Source organism: Pongo pygmaeus, chromosome 16 (genome assembly GCF_028885625.2).
Source record: "Pongo pygmaeus isolate AG05252 chromosome 16, NHGRI_mPonPyg2-v2.0_pri, whole genome shotgun sequence".
Classification (NCBI taxonomy): Eukaryota; Metazoa; Chordata; class Mammalia; order Primates; family Hominidae; genus Pongo; species Pongo pygmaeus.
This window is the reverse complement of record NC_072389.2, coordinates 30652607-30672574: the sequence shown is the minus strand read 5'-3', so window position 1 is coordinate 30672574 and position 19968 is coordinate 30652607. Positions and strand designations below refer to the sequence as shown.

The window sequence follows — 19968 nt, the reverse complement described above, 5'->3', positions numbered from 1 at the left end:
GGGGATAAAATTTGCTAGTAAAACGGAAATCACAAGCATGTCTTATAGTCAGCCAAGTGACAACCCATTACCTTTGCAGTATCTGCTGTTTCAAAGCAAGCCACATGTGCTGTCCCTAGTCAAGAGTAGAGGGCTGTTCGGATTCCACATATAAGTGAGATCATACAGTATTTGTCACTCTGTTCTTGGCTTGTTTCCTCAGCATAATGTTCTCTAGGTTCCTCCATCTTGTTGCAAATGACAGATTTTTGTTTGTTTTTGTAAACCAAATAGTAGTCCATTGTGTATATATGCCACATTTTTAAAAACATTCGTCCCATTGATAGTCACTTTAGGAGTTTCCATAACCTGGCAACAGTCACTAATGCTGGAATAGACAGGGAAGTGGAAAGGACTCTTCAACACACTGATTTCAATTCATTTCGGCACATACCCAGACATTGAATTGCTTCATCATATGACAATACTATTTTTAGTGTTTTGAGGAACCTCCATGTTTTCTTCCAAATCAGCTGCACTATTTTGCAATATCACCAACAGGGCAAAATGGTTGTCTTTCTCCACACCCTCGCCAACACTTGTTATGTTTCATCTTTCTGACAATAGCCAATGTATCAGGTGTGAAATGATGCTCATTGTAATTTTAATTTGCACTTATCCAGTTATTAAAAATGTTGAGCAGTTTTTCATATATTGTTTGGCCATTTTTATGCCTTCATTAGGGAAATGTTTGTTTAGGTCCTTTGTCTATTTTTTTAAATACTGGGTCTTGTTCTGTTGTCCAGGCTGGAGTGCCGTGGCACAATTATGGTTCACCAGCCTCAACCTCCTGGGATCAAGCAATCGTCTCACCTCAGCCTCCTGAGTAGCTGGACTGCAGGTGAGCACCACTATGCCCAGCTAATTTTTGTATTTGTTGTAGAGATGGGGTCTTGCTATGTTGCTCAGGCAGGTCTTGAATTCTTGGGCTCAAGCAATCCTCCTTCCCAGGCCTCTCGAAGTGCTGGGATAATAAGGGTGAGTCACTACACCTGGCCCTTTGCTCAGTTTTTTTTTTTTTTCTTTTTGAGACACAGTCTAGCTCTGTTGCCTAGGCTGGAGTGCAGTGGCACAATCTCGGCTCACTGAAACCTCTGCCTCCCATGTTCAAGTGATTCTTCTGCCTCAGCTTCCTGAGTAGCTGGGACTACAGGCACGTGCCACCATGCCCAGCTGTATTTTTATTAGAGGCAGGGTTTCTCCATGTTGGCCAGGCTGGTCTTGAACTCCTGACCTCAGGTGATCCACCTGCCTCAGCCTTCCAAAGTGCTGGGATTACAGACATGAGCCACCGCAGCCAGCCCCCTTGCTTATTTTTTATGTTGTTGTTTGTAGTCCTGTTATTGAGAAGTCTGGGATTCTTATATATTCTTAAATCATTTTGTAATTAAAGTGTTGTTTAAAAAGTATTATTTTGGTACAGAAAAAAGAAACAATCCAAACACAGACATAAACAAATGACCTTTGGCTCAGGTGATGAATGGACACATGGGAGTGTGTGAAAAAGCAGCTTCCTTATTTATTCATGTTTCTAAACTCCTGGGCACCTACTTAAGAAAGACACCATCAAGCTCTAGGGACCCTTCTCCTTTGCCTTCTTCCCCTTTTTCTCTTTTTATACTCTTTTTCTTCAGTCACTACTTTAAGTGTCAGTAACCACTTCTTAAAAGATAGGTTCTTGTGTCTCACATGTCACAGAAAGCCCATATTCAAACATCCTATGGCAGTGTTATCTGCAGGATCCCACTAAAGCCATTTTGGATGATATGACCTGTGGACACTCAAAACCAAGAATGAGAAATACCACTGACAGGGAAAATAAACCATATTTCTTCATCTAGAAGAGTGATATAGTTTGGATGTTTGTCCTCTCCAAATCTCAAGTTGAAATGTGATTCCCAGTGTTGGAGGTGGGCCCTGGTGGGAGGTGATCCCTCATGATTCTTTAGCACCATCCTTTGATGATAAGTGAGTTTTCACTGAGTTAGTTAGTTCACCCAAGATCTGGCTGCTTAAAAGTCCTGGACCTACCCTTCTTCTCTTCCTTCCTTCTGCTTTTGCTAAAAGAAACACCTGCTCCTGCTTCACCTTCCCCCATGAGTATAAGCTTCCTGCACCTCCCCAGAAGCCAAGCAGATGTTGGTGCCATGCTTATACAGCCCTACAGAATGGGGAACCAGTTAAACCTCTTTTCTTTATGAATTATCCAGCCTCAGGTATTTTTTATAACAACACAAATGGCCTAACACAGATAGCATTTCCCTATTACAGGAATTACTTATTTAAGTTTTCAAATGACAACTGTACCTTCAAGTTTCTGAGGGCATCCTGTGATAATTAAGCTCTTTTCATTCTACTGACCCTACAGACTCCATCAGGAATTGACCGTGTATTCTGTTGACAATTACACTGTGGAATTTTATTGCCCATTGCAAGCCCAAAAGCCACAGAATAGATATTGTCATGGTCATAGGTGAGCTGTGTAAAAAATTAAAAAATGTTTATAAACCTGTTGGTTAAAGCCACTCCCTACTTACACCAAATTGCTTAAGGTTAAGATTAACCTTTTGATTTTTGGCAGGTGCAGGCTAGTAACTGATTCAGAATGTATTGTGCACAGGTGAAGAAAGCCTAGTAGAAAAAAAGAAAGACAACAATACAACAACCCGAAACAACACATCTTCAACATTCCTGCAGTGATACATAAGATAGACACAGGCTGACTCTGCATATGTGCTGGCTAAACAAAGAATCCCCACAGCAGGTAGAACTGTCCACTCATCCCCTGCACAGCTCCCTATTCACAGACCACAGCACTGTGCTGGGTAGCACCAGGGTTTTGTCCAAGAACCACGTCTACAAAGCCTACAGTGACATGAGAATGCATACTGCACTCACATAGACATCCACAAAGTCCAGATTTTTTTTTCTTTTTCAGGTCATTATCATTCTCCACACAACATTCATAGCTTCAGTGAGGAAACTGGCTTCTGCAGGCTTGCAGGTCTGAAGTGAGAGATACAGTTGACCTGACCACATTTATCACTTCCGAGATTAAAAGAACAGTTAACTTAAGGGCTGTTATTTTGTGCACTTGCAAATTAAGAAAACTTTGGCTGGGCGAGGTGGCTCACACCTGTAATCCTATCACTTTGGGAGGCGGAGGCGGGTGGATCACGAGGTCAGGAGATCGAGACCATCCTGGCCAACACGGTGAAACCCTGTCTCTACTAAAAATACAAAAATTAGCTGGGCGTGGTGGCGTGTGCCTGTAATCTCAGCTACTCAGGAGGCTGAGGCAGGAGAATAGTTTGAACCAGGGAGTCAGAGGTTGCAGTGAGCCGAGATCGTGCCACCGCACTCCAGCCTGGCAACAGAGTGAGACTCCGTCTCAAAAAAAAAAAAAAAAAAAAAAAGAAAAGAAAACTTTGCAGTCCTCTGAGTTCATGCTTCATGCCATAAAAAAGCAGGCTCATTTAAATTTGTCGTCTTAAAACATGGATTTTTCTTCCATTTATTTTATTATAATGGGAGTTCTGCTAACAGAGAAATGTCTTGTCAAATTCACTTTTCATCTTCATTTCAATGCATGCATTACAGTCTATCATGATTTATACTGGGAATAGCATATAGATCACCGAATTCTTCCTAAAAGCTGGGGGAAGAGAATGGCAAGCCACGAAAGAGACATAAGTACGTATGGACAAGAGGGACCCATCTCGAATGACAAGAGGGTCAATGAGCTCCAAGTGCCCAGAGCAGGAGAAGAGTGGTGATACATATAGGACTGTGCTAACGTGATATCACAGGCACAGAGGACACCATGCTGAGCACCGAGTTCCCAAATACTGCTCTCTCATGGAATGGAAGACATGGTTTCCCAAAACCTACTAAGCAACCTATAACCAGGTTTCACTGAAGTTAGACTCTACCAGAATTCTCAGAAAGATGCCATTGCAAACATCCCAAATACAGAGCACATGGTGAGGCCAGAACCCAATGCCCTTTCTCCACATTCAAGCCTGAATAGAAGAAATTAGAATTCAAAGAATGCATGACTAACATATATTACATCAGATATTGATGTTAATTTTATTGAGCCTTCCTGGAAACTGAAAGTCTATTTTCAAATACAAACAACATTCTAAATTATATGTGTTTCTTCTTTATTCAATATATTCATCAAAGAATACCAAAACCCAGGCCCGGCGCAGTGTCCCACGCCTGTAATCCCAGTACTTTGGGAGGCCAAGCAGGCGGATCACCTGAGGTTGGGAGTTCGAGGCCAGCCTGACCAACATGGAGAAACCCCATCTCTACTAAAAATACAAAATTAGCCAGGCGTGGTGGCACATGCCCAATCCTACCTACTCGGGAGGCTGAGGCAGGAGAATCGCTTGAACTCGGGAGGCAGAGATTGCAGTGAGCCGAGATCATGCCATTGTCCTCCAGCCTGGACAACAAGAGCAAAATTCTCAAAATAAATAAATAAATAACCAAGACCCACTCCATTTTTCAGGTACCCACAAGTAGGGTTGACCACAGTAACAAGTAAGCAGAACAAAACATTTTGTGAAAACCGTGAAGCATCTTCCTCTGCAGTGACTTATCAAAAGGGGTTTGTATGATCACCATCCACAGAATTAGAAAGTAGAATGGGAGAAAATTAGATACACAGTTGTTCTGGATTGAAGCACTGGATTTAGAAGACAGATTACAGGGAAAATTGCTCTTATTTCTAATATTAGGGCAGAAATTCTCAATTACATTTTTTTCTAACTCTACAGAATACTACAACTCCAGCACAAACATTGAACTACCTCTTTGCCATTTCTACCTTCCCCTTTAATGGATTTCCTGAACCATTGCTTATAAAATTATCTCTGTAGTTTAATACAAAGATATCAATATGCTATATTTTTCTTATTTCTATTTTACTCTTCAGGTATTCCTCTGGACAATGTAATGCTAACCTAGCCCAATGAGAATTGATAGAATTTGGTCATAAGGGTTTAAAATGTGCCTCTGTTTATTCTGTTAGATAGCCAAATGCATAACTGTATGACCCATGACCAGGGGTTCCTCTCACAGAAAACGTGTTTATACTGGAAAACAACCTTGTGGCTCTGAACTGCATCTGGTTTACTTCTACTAAAATAACCAGTCTCTGGGAAAGTCTTGACTTGAAAAAAAGTTCAGGTATATTAGTCAGATGAGACATAGAGGAGTCAACAAAACACATGAAATAACAGATTCAGTGTATTACTTACAGATCCCAGAGAGAGCAGAGCAGAATGCCTCAGATGGCCAAAGCGGGAGGCATTCTGGACACACACTCACAGGGCTGAGGGAGGGGCCCATAGTTGAGGCCTTTATTGGGGTCCAGTGTGTTATTCAAGCAACTTTTCACAGGGGGTTCTAACTGCTGGGTTTACGGGAAGCAAGCATGAATCCTATAGAGTCACACTGTGACAAAGAGGTGGTCACTGCAGCATATTCACACAGCCCACATGAGATATGGATGGTCGGGGGCAAAGTCAGATGCCAGATGCTTCATCTAGCTATCTCATAAGGAGTGGCTGTATAAAGTCTATATCTAGAACAACTGCATAGAGAAAGTGGGAGGGATTAGAGAACTGGAAAATGAGTGAAACGTGTTAAGTCCTGCTTCTGGTATGACCAAGATAAACATAATTCAAAATAGATGCTGAGGCAACATAAAACTATAAAATTATAAAAATTAAAATCATGTAAAGTAGAAATTACAATAGTACTCTAATAATTCACATATATTATAGCTAGGTAGAAGGTAAATGAAGTGGGCTAATTTATATAAAATTACGTTTGAAAAAGTCTTCTTGAGCCAGGCTCAGTGGCTCACGCCTGTAATCCCAGCACTTTGGGAGGCCTAGGCAGGCAGGTCAGACCAGCCTGACCAACATAGTGAAACCCCGTCTCTGCTAAAAATACAAAAATTAGCCAGGCATGGTGGCGTGAGCCTGTAATCCCAGCTACTCAGGAGGCTGAGGCAGGAGAATTACTTGAACCCGGGAGGTGGAGGTTGCAGTGAGCCTGAGCCAAGATCATGCCATTGCACTCCAGCCTGGGCAACAAGAGCAAAATTTCATCTCAAAAAAAAAAAAAAAAAGAAAAGAAAAAGAAAAAATCTTCTTAGCTAGGCATGGTGACTCATGCCTATAATCAGAGGAATTTGGAAAGCTGAGATGGGAGGATTGTCAGGAGTTCAAGACCAGCCTAGGCAACACAGCAAGACCCCAACTCTCCAAAAAAACTTTTTTTTCAAAGTGGCTGGGCATGGTGGCACATGCCTGTAGTCCCAGCTACTCAGGAGGCTAAAGCAAAAGGATCCCTCGAGACCAGGCATTGGAAGCTGCTGTAAGATATGATCACACCACTACATTCCAGCCAAGGTAATACAGCAAGACCCTATCTCTTAAATAATAATAATAGACCAGAATTCAGCAGACAAGTCACTATGATATCACACTGTGAAGTGAGCAGTCACAGAAAAAATATAGTGTGTTCCATTATTGCTAGAGTACATATTTTCACGTCTTTCAAACACATATGTACTATAGTTTAGATGTTTGGCCCCCCAGACCTCCTGTTATAATTTGATCCCCAATGTTGGAAGTAGGGTCTGATAGGAGGTACTTGAGTTTTGGGGGAAATCCCTCAAGAATGGCTTGGTGTTGTTCTCATGGCAATGAGTGAGTACTTACTCTGCTAATTTTGAGGAGAGCTGGTTGTTGAAAAGAGCCCAGCATTTGCCCCCTCTCTTGCTTCCTCTCTCACCATGTGATCTCTGCACACACAAGCTCCCCTTTTCTTTCTGTCATGAGTAGAACCAGCTTGAGACCTCAGTCAGAAGAAGTGTTGGTGCCATGCTTCTTGTGCAGTCTATAGAACTGTGAGCTAAATAAATTTCTTTTCTTTATAAATTACCCAGACTCAAGTATTCCTTCCTAGCAATACAAATGAACTAAGACAAAATGCTTCTTAAAATTGATAGTGTCAAAACACTATTGGTCAAAATGCAGACTTTTTGTGGTTGTCCTTATATGAATGCACATGAACCTGTCCTAGAAACCTTCCATTGACCCTTTCTTTTAATATCATCAACACAAAACTTGCAGAGGAGCTGTCAGCAGGTTGGAAAGATAATCTCACAGAGTGTTGCATAGGAATCTCACAAGAAATGAAATATCACCAAAGCTTCTGGTTAACAGAGAAGATGATAATGAGGAGAAAATCATAAGAAAGATGAATAGTAACTCAGAAGAGGTACATCTGGATGAGAGAAATTTATCAATACCTTTATTTTTCTTTTTTTTGAGACAGAGTCTTGCTCTGTCACCCAAGCTGGAGTGCAGTGGCACAATCTTGGCCCACTGCAACTTCCACCTCCCAGGTTCAAGCAATTATCCTGCCTCAGCCTCCCAAGTAGCTGGGATTACAGGCACACACTACCACACTCGGCTAATTTTTGTATTTTTAGTAGAGTTTTGATTTTTTTTTTAAGATGGAGTCTCACTCTGTTGCCGAGGCTGGAGTGCAGTGGCACAATCTCGGCTCACTGCAAGCTCCGCCTCCCAGGTTCACGCCATTCTCCTGCCTCAGCCTCCCAAGTAGCTGGGACTACAGGTGCCCGCCACCACACCTGGCTAATTTTTTGTATTTTTAGTAGAGACAGGGTTTCACCATGTTAGCCAGGATGGTCTCGATCTCCTGACCTCGTGATCCTCCTGCCTCGGCCTCCCAAAGTGCTGGGATTACAGGCGTGAGCCACCGTGCCCGACAGAAATGGGGTTTCACCATGTTGGCCAGGCTGATCTCGAACTCCTGACCTCAAGTGATCTTCCCAAAGTGCTGGGATTACAGGTGTGAGCCACCGCGCCGAGCAGTAATACCTTTTTTAACGTGATTTGCTTATATTTGCATCTCATTGAATAAGAGTGATATAAAACAAATATCCACATTTATATACGTTGAAAAGAGTTATTGCCATTAATTGTGAGGTAAAAATTATAAGGCGTAGGAAGTATTTGTACCATATCTTGTCAATGATTTTATTCCTTTACTGTGGCGTAAAATAGTGATGTATTTTACAATTGATACAAAAAATACATTTAAATTACTTAGAAAACACTGTCAATATTAGCATACTGATGTTGTGATTGCTATAGACCTGATATTTATCTACAGGCGTTATGTATCATTAGTTCATTCATTTCTCCCAAAATATCAAAAGGTAGGTTCTATTACCACTCCTAAGTACAAGTTCTGAATTTGAGCTAAAGCCCGCAAAAAAAGGAATAGAACCTGCTCCAATCTGTCTCCATAGTCCTTGCTCCCATAAACTATGTTAGAAAATGTTTTTCTGTTAAATTGTGAATACATTGTAGGTCTAATTTAATAAATCTTATGCTAGACTATAGTCATGAAGATATTTTCCTAATGTAGGTTGTAAATACTGTATTAAAAGGTATTTATATTTGGGTCTATGATGCACCTGCAATTAATTTTATGTGTAATGTGAAGTTAAAGGTACATTTAACTTCCCCCAATGAATATTAATTTCCTAGAAGATTGATTGTAAAAGCCATCTTTCTACTAATAATTGCTTTTATTAATTATTTGCATTTATATTATTTTGTCTGTTTTGAGCTTTCCTTTATTTCATTGGTTCACCTTTCTATCTGTGCAAATATTACATTGTCTTAATTACTAAGAGTCTTCATTTAATACAAGAATTTTCCATCCACAGCCCTTTAGCCTATCTACTGTGGTGTTCTAAAAGGAAGAAAGAGGCGAGTAAATCCTGGATACTTTGCTCCTACACCAATATTCCCAGCTGTACCTTGAAATAAAAGGATTTAGAACTTTAGAACATTTCTGTTGTTGCTTATGTCTCTAATGTTCTCATGAATCTTAGACAATCCCCGAACACTGCTCGCCACTTTATTTGTTTAGTACAGTCCCAGTGAAATAAATTAGATGTCAAGGCTCCTCATTATGGTTGCCTGGTTTTTGGAACCTGGGGTACTTTGTACTCCTCCAGCAACAGCCAGAGGTGGCAGAGACCTGTCAGTCATCCTTGGGTGCCTCCTGCGCAAGCGCAGTTGCCCTCCTGCTGCCGACCTCGAATGCGGTCCTCCTGCTGCAGACCACGCCCACCAAGGGCTGGCCGCAGCCACTGTAGCTGAGCTCAGAGCCTTCTGTGGGGTTTGCGGGGGCAAGGTCAGCTGCCCCCTGCCCTCCTTCTGGGGCTATTTGAGGAATGCGGCCTTTTTGCATAAGAAAGGCTTTTCTCTGCAATAACTGTGTTCGCTGATCAATGACACCTTCCTGGTAACATTTCATATTGCTTTTATGGAGGTGGGGGTGCAGATATCTTTAAAACTTGCATGCGGTTGTCTTTTTTTTAATCGCATAAACATCATTTAAAACCAATTCATATTTTGTATTGTGTATTAATGCCTTTCATTCCTGTATTTTAAAATGCTATCATAATTTTTCGAAATACATATTTAATTATTTTCATCTTTCAATCATCTTTCTTTAGTAATTAAATGAAAATAGCACTTTATTAGGAAAGACAAATGTTACATATTCTCTGTTTTAGTGTTTTCCAGAAATTTGCTATGAAATACGACTGGTTGAAAAGGAGAGGGACAGAGACTTTCCTGAGAGCCACAGGACAAAATTTACTTATGATCGCAGGCTTAAAGAAGCTATGATAGTTTAAATTACGTGGCTTAGTTTGTTCTTATTGTGGAAGGTGCACAAGGAATTAATTTGTGTAGACAGAACACTGAGACTCCCATTTTGAATGCAGAGACAGCTACTTTGCTACCGTGCAAATGAGTGTCGTCATATTGTTTGTTTTTCTCCTTACCCAAAAGCAATAGATGTTGGCTTGCATATTTGAGTATTTTCACTTTGGTTTTGTAAATGGCTGCTTGACTTGCCTTCCTACAGAAAATCCATAATATAGAGATGTATTATTTTCTTACTCCTTGATGAGTGATTAGTTTGCACCGAAATAAAAATGCCACTCAGGAAATGTCATACATCTTCAAGCAGCATATATTTTAACAGTATCGTCTTGTAGAAAGGGAATTACAATCTTTATTTCTTCTATATCAAAGAGCAAACTACTTTTTTAATTTTTATATGTTCATTTTTATTGACTCAGTCTATAGTTTACCTGCTTTTTAGGTTTTCTATGCTCCGTTAATGTCCATTGTTTTAGGCTGAACCTTTGACACTCCTCATATATCGTTTGTATGTGACTAGATGGCAAGTAAAGATAGGATTCCTCACCCGAGGTTAAACACTGACTTCCTCTTGAAGAAACAACTTAGGGGTCCAAAAAGCAGGCTAAGAATTGCTTAGGTTCTGCAATATGAATTGTGCAAATGCCAACAGGATTGAATTGAGAGAAACACATTCTCTAATGAAGGACTCATTCCTGCAGGGTGGATCTATGAGATTCAATAGCAAATGGCTGTTATACAAGTAATGAAATCCTCAATCTTATGGTCTAAAAGCGATTCTGGGGGGCACTTATTTAAGATACATGAGATGTGAAAAAGCAATGGACCAAGAGCATTGATAGTTTATGGATATTTTTATTCCAAATTATTGATAGAGCTTTGTTTGCCAGGCAGTGCTGCAGTCAGGCACTTGGGGTTTCAATACTCTATACAGAAAACTTTAAGAGCAGATCTTGGTTAATTTTTTTAAGTAACCCTCATCTTCATTCTTTTATTGTATTATGACCTCACACCATTAACCTTAAATTTCACCACAAATTTAGAAGAACCTAATAGTCATTGCAAACTAGATAGATAATGGTATTTATGTAATGAAGGAAAAGGGAAAGATGATTCCCAAATCTGAAAGAAACTAGTTTTCTGGGGAAACAAATAGAGGAGATAAGATTTACTGGTTTATTCTTCATTGATGAGAGTTGTGTTCTGTTCTGATAAATGGAAAGCTCCACTGAAATTACAGATGCTCCTCAACTTAAGTTGGGGCTACTTCCCAATAAACCATATTGAAAATGGTTTCATAAATTGAAAATATCACCATAAATTGAAATATCATAAATTGAAAATATCACCAGTCAAAATGTGTTTAACATGCCTACCTTACTGAACATCATACCTTAGTCTAGCCTGTCTTAAGAGTGTTCAGAACACTTATATTTGCCTACATTTGTACAAAATCATCTAACAGAAACCATATTTTATAATAAAGTGTTAAATATCTCATGTAATTTATTGAATACTGCAATGAAAATGAAAAACAGAATGGTTGTATGGGTACTCGAAGTACAATTTCTACTGAATGTGTATTGCTTTCTCACAATTATAAAGTTGAGAAATCTGAGGTCGTACCTCAGGGAGTGCTTTTATTACACAATACAGGTTTATTGGACGCATATACCAACAAATCATAGGAAATTCAGGTTTGGGTCAAGGGGGAGTGGTTCAACCTACTTGTACATATTTCCTTCCTCTCTATTGGGCTGCCTTTATCCTTGGGATTGTTGCAAGACGGCCGTGTTATGTAAAGGGCTGTGTCTTTTAGCATCATGAATAAGATGAAAGAGTTGAAGGCCAACTTCATTCAAATGTCTTCTCGATGTGTCTTTCCCTTTTTCTCCTGGACTGCTACTACAGTTCTGTGATCCATGTCTCTGTAGAAAATGGCTGGCATAAGTCAAACCTTTCTGAATGGGAGCTGTCATGATTACTTTCTCCCACTGTTAACACTGTACTTGGAGGTCTTGATGGAATTGGGCAAACTTGTTCTTTCAGACCCTCAGTTTCATCTCAACACAAATATCTCCAAAAGTCCTTGCTACTCCACAGCAGGGAACTCTCTTCAAGCAATAACATGAGGAAATAGTGGGCTTGCATGGCTGCCTCACATCCCTCAGGTATCACTGTGCTCATTGCCTGATGTACTCTGTCTTGCCAACCATCATTCCACATAATTTACCCATTCTTAGTTTTTACATTGGTTAAGGCATGTACAAACTCTGCTAGTTTTTCTGCAGTATTTGGATTAATACCGTCTGAAATTACTTGACGATTACTGTGTCTCTGGTTGTTTGCTTCTAGTTGGCAATACAAAGGAGCAATGTGAATGAAACTCATAAAGAAAAATCTATGATTGAATGGGCGTGTGTAACACTAGAGGGAAGGTCAGAGTTAGTCTATGCATGGGTATAGGTAGGAGTCTCAGTGGGTGTCAGCCACTGCATGTCAACGAATCAAATATTTAAGGTGGATCTAAAAGAAAGGTAATATCTCTGCCAATTAAACTACAGTCATGCATTGATTAATGACAGATACAGTCTAAGAAGTGCATTTTTAGGCAATTTTGTCATTATGAGAACAACGTAGAGAGTACTTATACAAACTTAGATGGTATAGCCTACTACATGGCTAGGGTATATGGTAAAGCATGTTGCTTCTAGACTACAAACCTTTACTGAACTGTAAGCAATGATAACACGATGGTAAATATATATGTGTATGTGTGTGTATATACATATATATATATACATACCATATATATATACACATACACACACATATATATATATACATATACTATAGTAAAAATATGATATAAAACATTTTTTAACTGGTACTGCTGTTTAAAGCAGATTTCATGAGTGGATTTTGCAGGACCGGAAGTTCCTCCAGGTGAGTGAGTGAGTGAGTGAGTTGGGAGTCAAGGTGAAGGTCTAGGGCATTATTGTACACTACTGTAGATTTAAGAAACACTGTATGCAGCTGGGTGCGGTGGCTCACGCCTGTAATCCCAGCACTTTGGGAGGCCGAGGCAGGCGGATTACGAGGTCAGGAGATGGAGACCAGCCTGGCTAACACAGTGAAAACCTGTCTCTACTAAAAATACAAAAAAATTAGTCGGGCGCGGTGGCGGGCGCCGTAGTCCTAGCTACTCAGGAGGCTGAAGCAGGAGAATGGGGTGAACCCGGGAGGCAGAGCTTCCAGTGAGCTGAGATCGCGCCACTGCACTCTGGCCTGGGCGAAAGAGCGAGACTCTGTCTCAAAAAAAAAAAAAAAAAAAGAAACACTTTATGCTTATGCTATACTAAATTTATTTTAAAAACCTGAAGTAGACCAGGCACAGTAGCTCACGTCTGTAATCCCAGCACTTTGGGAGGTTAAGGCAGGAGGATCACGAGGTCAGGAGTTCGAGACCAGCCTGACCAAGATGGTGAAACCCTGTCTCTACTAAAAATACAAAAATTAGCCAGACATGGTGGCGCATGCCTATAATCCCAGCTACTCAGGAGGCTGAGGCAGGAGAATCACTTGAACCCAGGAGGCAGAGGTTACAGTGAGCCAAGACTGCACCACTGCACTCCAGACTGGGTGACAAAGCGAGACTCCATCTCAAAAAAAAAAAAAAAAAAACCTGAAGTAATAATGACATTATGATTGCTACAACGTCACAAGATAAGATAAATTTTCAACTCCATTGCAATCTTATGGGACCAGAAACATGCATATTGTCTGTTGTTGACCAAAACGGCCCTTATGTGGTACATGACCCTATACATGTAACAGCATATTTTATATTTATGGAAAAAGCCCTTCTAGAATTATAAAATCACAAGTTTTACTCACACAAAATTTAACACAATATTGAGATTCACTCATAAATGAAATTACAAAAATCTTAAAATTTTGATTATGATAGTTCTAAACAAGATTTTAATCCAGAGAAATGGATGTCTTCACATAATCCTCTGTGGTATAAAGAGTAATGGCAATGAAACATTTCTTAATAAAAGAGGCTGCATCATTGTCAGTGCGATTTGCACCTTCCCGTTGACATCCATTCTGTAAGTATTGAATGTAGGTGATCTTACCTGAAGGACACAACAGAAGATTTTATTACAAGATCACGCATGTGCCCTCAATAACGCCATGTCATTGATGCCACCAGGGTAACAGCTATTGTGATAAAATTTGAAAAATAAACATATGTGGCTTGAACCTGAGAGGCGGAGCTTGCTGTGAGCCGAGATCGCGCTACTGCACTCCAGCCTGGATGACAGAGCGAGACTCTGTCTCAAAAAAAAAAAAGAAAGAAAAATAAACATATGCTGAAAATTTAGAAAGATAGTAAGTAATAAGCATTTGATTGCTTGAGCCCAGGAATTGGAGGCTGCTATGCTCTGTGATCACAACTATGAATATCCATTGCACTGCAGCCTGAGAAATATAGCTAGGCTCCATCTCTAAAAAATTAAATAACTAAATAAGTGTTTGAAAATATTTAGCAAGGAAGCCATATTAATGTAACTAAATCTTGGAAATCAAGAAAAAAAATTGTTGGTTTAAAAGGGCAAAACTGTCCAGATAGAAAGAATAGGTGCAGATGATAGAGCAGTGTGGCCCAGGAGAGGGGCTAAGCAGTGGACTAAGGATAAGGAGGCTGGAGAAGAGGCTGAGGGGAGTCACATGTTGTCCTGAGATGAGAAGGGGAAAAAAAGAAACATGTTCATCTTCAAGCGCAAACTCTCTTCAGATCAAAAGAAAGTTTTTAGTTTCTTGGGAAGCAGAAAAGAATATAGGTGAGGAGTTTGAGAGATTCATTAATTTCTTTGTGAAATTCAACATAAAGGAAGATATTCTGTGTTGCTCTTTGCTCACTATATGTGTGGGGCTCACAGGGAAGCAACATAGACAAAGTTTCCAAATTCTCAGATGTTAAAGGCCAATGGGGATTCAGAAAACTCAACAGAAACTAAACCGCAAGTGGAAGAGCTGCCCTTGGGAGCCCAGAGGACAAGTTTCAGGCCTGGACTGGGATGGGCAAGGGAGGCCTCCAGGAGGAGCAGCGTTGGAGGAGATTCTGGAGAGTGAGGAGCAGTGAGTCCAGCAAACAGGGCAGGGAAAAGGAAGAGGAAACAGTGTGTCCGTGGCACAGTCCAGGGCATGAGAAGAGGGTGGTGGGGTGGAAGGACCACTGGGATGAGTAATACATGAGGACACAGGAGCAGGAAGGGCAGACCATGGAGGGACTGGGCGTAGGGGTGAGGGTGCTGGGCAGCTCAGAAAGTGATGCAGGAGCCACTCTCTGAAGACTGCATTCTGTGGGGAGGGATTTGAATGTCTCAGTTCTTTTATGAAATGTTATCCCCAATCCATGAGGTCTTTTGATTCAGGAACCAGTCAGAACAGGTGAGGGTGGCCCTGGTCCACTGTGTAGGACCATTAGCATTGCCAGGAGGGGTTGGTGCTGAGGACAAAAGAGAGTGAAAAGGGGCAAAGAACTTTCTTTCCCGTCTGTCATTTTGCAGATGTAAGCGGGATCCGTGGATCTGAAAATTCACAGCGGCCAGCTCACCACCACCTGACGAAAAACACACCACAGGGTGAGAGCATCCTAACAGCAAACTGCAAATGAGGTGGGTTTGCAGCCGCACAGAGAAGGGACCCCAGGCAAGCTACACGGGCAAGGCGGGCAGGGGACTTCAGAGGTGGTAGCAGCGGGTGTTTATGAAATTATTCTCTGAGGATATACACGTTTGTCAGTGTATGTGCATGACCCCTTACATGTTGATGTTCGCATACAAACCCCACAATTTTCTCATGTTTCTCAGAGTATAGCATGTATTTTGACTTTATTCTTTCTACCACGTATAACCATGCCTTGTATACCTACCTATACTTAATGTTTATTTTTGGTGGATTATTCATGGTTAATGCATTTCCTGACTTAGTAGCCAAATGAAATTACCTTGCTTTACATGCCTTTGGTTGATCATTTCTGAAGATTCGTGTCACCTGAATTCAGTGGGAGTCACCTCTCCATGATCTTAAGCAACAGTCCTGTTGGGACTGTTATGTTATCCTACTTAACTTTGGACTTGTATATCCAGGAAAATATGAAACTATCGATATTCACTTGAAAATTCCAGGTGCTTTACCTTTTACTTTTTTTTTGCCATGTTTCCAATATTATATATTTTCTCCCACTTATTTTGGATTCAATTGCTCTGCTTCCTTTTACAGTAAAAATTTAGATGTTTGAATTTTGGGTTTCAACTTTTCTAATATATACACACTCAATACTGTAATTTTCCTCTAAGCTTCCCTAAAATTTGTTGTAGCTGACAAATTTTGATGAGGTGTGTTTTCCTTTAAATTTAGTTCAAATTTTTTTTAAAAAATTTCTCTTGAGATTTCTTTGACCCATGTGTTATTTGGAAATGAATTATTTAATCTCCATGTATTTTGCAATTCACCAGTTTTTAAAAATTGATTTCTAGCTGAATTCTGTTGTGGTTTGAGTGCATACATTGTATTATTCTGATTCTTTTAAATGGTTTCAGGTGTGTTTTATGGAGGAGAATGTGGTGCATCTTGATGAGTGGTCCTGTGGGCTGGAGTTCAATGTGTATTCTGCCCGTTGTTGGATAAAGTAGTCTGTAGATATCAATTATATCCAATTGATTGATGATACCGTTGAGTTCAACTATGTCCTTACTGATTTTTTCTGCTTGGTGGATCTGTCTATTTCTGATAGAGGAGCGTTGAAAGTCCCCAACGATAATAGTGGATTCATCTATTTCTTATTGTGGTTTTAACAGTTTCTGCCTCACGTAGATTGATGCTCTGTTGCTCTGTTGTTACATGCATACATATTAAGGATCATTATATTTTCTTGGGAAATTGATCCCTTTATTATCACATAAGGTCTTTATCCCTGATAATTTTCCTGTATTTACATTACATTCTTTCTGAAGCTAATAAGGCTATGCCTGCTTTCTTCTGGTTATTGTTAGCAAGGTACATTTTGTTTCATTAATTTACTTTTATATGTCTTTTATTAATTGACAAAATTTGGGGTATTTACAATGTAAAATCTTCACATCATCTTCAAACATGATGTTTGAAGAACAATATGTATCATGAAGTGATAAATTCTTGCTAAGAACATATGTGTTACCTCACACAGTTATTTTTTGTGGCAAGAACACTTTACATCCACTCTTTCTTCATTTTTCGTAATGCAATTTATTGTTAACTATAGTTACCATGTTGTACAATACATCTCTTGATCTTTTTCTTCCTATCTAACTGAAATTCTGTACCCATTCACAATCATCTACCCAACCTCATCCTCAACCACCCTTAGGCCCTAGTACTCACCATTCTACTTTGTATTTATATAAATGGGCTTTTTCAGATTCCACTTACACATGGGTTCATGTGGTATTTGTCTTTCTCTTCCTGGCTTATTCCATTTAACATATTGTCATGCAGATACATTCATGCTGCTTCCAATGACAGTATTTCTCCCTTTTTAAGGCTGATAATATCCTGTTTTGCATATACACTGCATTCTTTTTATCCTTTCATCTGTTGATGGGCACTTAGGTTGATCCCACATTTGGCTATTGTGACTAATTCTGGAATGAACGTGGGGGTGCAGATATCTATCCAACACACTGGATAGTCATGAAATCTCCCAAGGCAGATGTTATTACCTTTGGATATATACCCAGTAATAAGACTGCTGGATCAAAGGGTAATTCTATTGTTATTTTTTTTAGGATCCTTCACACTTTTTTCCATAATTACTATATTGTAATAATTTACATTCCCACCGACAGTATGCAAGTGTTCCCTTTTCTCCCCATCATTATCAACACTAACTTTTGTCTTTTAAAAGAGGAATTCTAACAAGTGTGAGATGATATCTCATTGATTTAAATTTGCAATTGTCTATGTATGTCTTCATATTTATACAGATTTCCAATATACAAGATATAATGGGGTCTTGTTTTTAGATCTACTCTGACAATGTGTCTTTAATTGGTGCATTTCAACCATTGCTACTCAAAGTGATTACTGACATGGTTGTGAGAGGTGAGGCCAGCTGGACTTCCTAGGTCGAGTGGGGACTTGGGGAACTTTCCTGTCTTACAGAGGATTTTAAAACGCACTAATCAGCGCTCTGTAAAATGCACCAATCAGCAGGATTCTAAAAGTAGCCAATCGAGGGGAGGATTGAAAAAAGGGCACTCTGATAGGACAGAAATGGAACATGGGTGGGGACGATAAAGGATTTAAAGCTGGCAACCCCAGCCAGCAGCCACAACCCGCTGGGGTCCCTTTCCACGCCGTGGAGGGTTTGTCTTTTTGCTCTTCACAATAAGCCTTGCTACCGGTCGCTCTTTGGGTCCATGGCATCTTGGACTAAAAGTCCAAGGTCAGTTCAACTTGGTGGAACAAGCTGGCAGTTAGATGAAAAATATACGCAGACTTGCTGCAGCTGTACAGATGATGAACATAGCAACTCAAAAGATGATGGAGGCCGGGCGCGGTGGCTCACGCCTGTAATCCCAGCACTTTGGGAGGCCAAGGCGGGCAGATCACGAGGTCAGGAGATCGAGACCATCCTGGCTAACACGGTGAAACACCGTCTCAACTAAAAATACAAAAAAAATTAGCTGGGCTTGGTGCCAGGCGCCTGTAGTCCCAGCTACTCGGGAGGCTGAGGCAAGAGAATGGCGTGAACCCGGGAGGCGGAGCTTGCAGTGAGCCAAGATTGCGCCACTGCATTCCAGCTTGGGCGACAGAGCGAGACTCCGTCTCAAAAAAAAAAAAAAAAGATGATAGAAACAGTAGAAATGATGCGAATGATGCCTGGAGCTTTGTTCCTGGGTTGCTGTGGTGTTAGGTGGTCACAGAGCAGCTTTTTGAGAGCTTATGTCCATGTCTCCTGCTAACAGTAGATACTTGATTAGAATGTGAACAGAATGTTTACTTGATTTTTACTTATAGCACCTGGAATGCTAGTACTAAAATGTAAGCCCTTTGGAGATAGAAAATTCTTCAATTCTGTGTTTTCAGAGCCTAGGATAACTCCTCTGACCTCACTGGTGAGAATACGTAGGTGTTAAACTAATGCACGGATTAAACTATAAGACCAAAGAAAAAAGTTCCCCTTTGTCCTCTGAAGGTTCACTGAAAAATCAACTGGCAAAAGGAAGATTAATAGAAGAAAAGGTATGTAAAATTTTATTTTAAATTGCATAGGGAAGGAACCACAAAAGAATGATGACCCAATGAGGTATACAGGTTTATATATCTGTTTTCATAGAGGCAGGGGGTGATGTGTAACGTAGACTATTATTTTAAGAGGCAATAGACCATCAAGGAGAATGAACAGACCCAGGAGGCAGGAAGCAGACATTAGGGGAAGGTGAGGTGCAGAGCTACACAGGAAGAGAGGTTGTTGTTTAATGCAAATTAAGTCCTCCAGATAATCTCTTGGAGCTGACCTCAAAAGAACAGATGGTAAGTGAATCTGGGCTGGTGAGGAGTCCCAGCCTCTTGATCTTTCCTGGTTACTTGATGAGATCCCTGGGGAGGGTATTCAAGACCACTGCATTTCTTTATTTTATTTTATTTTCAGAGGGAGTCTCGCTCTGTCGCCCAGGCTGGAGTGCAGTGGCATGATGTTGGCTCACTGCAACCTCCACCTACCAGATTCAAGCGATTCTCTTGCCTCAGCCTCCTGAGTAGCTGGGATTACAGGCGCCTGCCACCATGCCTGGCTCATTTTTGTATTTTTAGTAGAGACGGGGTTTCACCATCTTGGTCAGGCTGGTCTCAAACACTTGACCTTGTGATCCACCCGCCTTGGCCTCCCAAAGTTCTGGGATTACAGGCGTGAGCCACCGTGCCCGGCCTGTAAATGCCCAGCCCATTATATTTCTTTTGTAAAGAAGCTTGCTTGGTCAGATAAGGAAATTTCAGAGAGAAGCTCTTCCTGGACTTGGGAGTGGGAGACAAGATTAGAGAGACCTTCATTCTGAGGCAAATTCTAATACTGCTC

The 19968-nt window shown here is 40.5% G+C and overlaps 1 long non-coding RNA gene across 1 annotated transcript; it reads left to right on the top strand.

Annotated features, from left to right (window-relative positions):
* Positions 1 to 9254: 9254 nt before the first annotated feature.
* On the top strand, positions 9255 to 19436 carry LOC129013560 (uncharacterized). Its single transcript, XR_010123917.1, has 3 exons — positions 9255 to 9411; positions 15419 to 15526; positions 18981 to 19436. It is a non-coding gene; the product is annotated as an uncharacterized LOC129013560 (long non-coding RNA).
* The last annotated feature ends 532 nt before the right edge of the window (positions 19437 to 19968 follow it).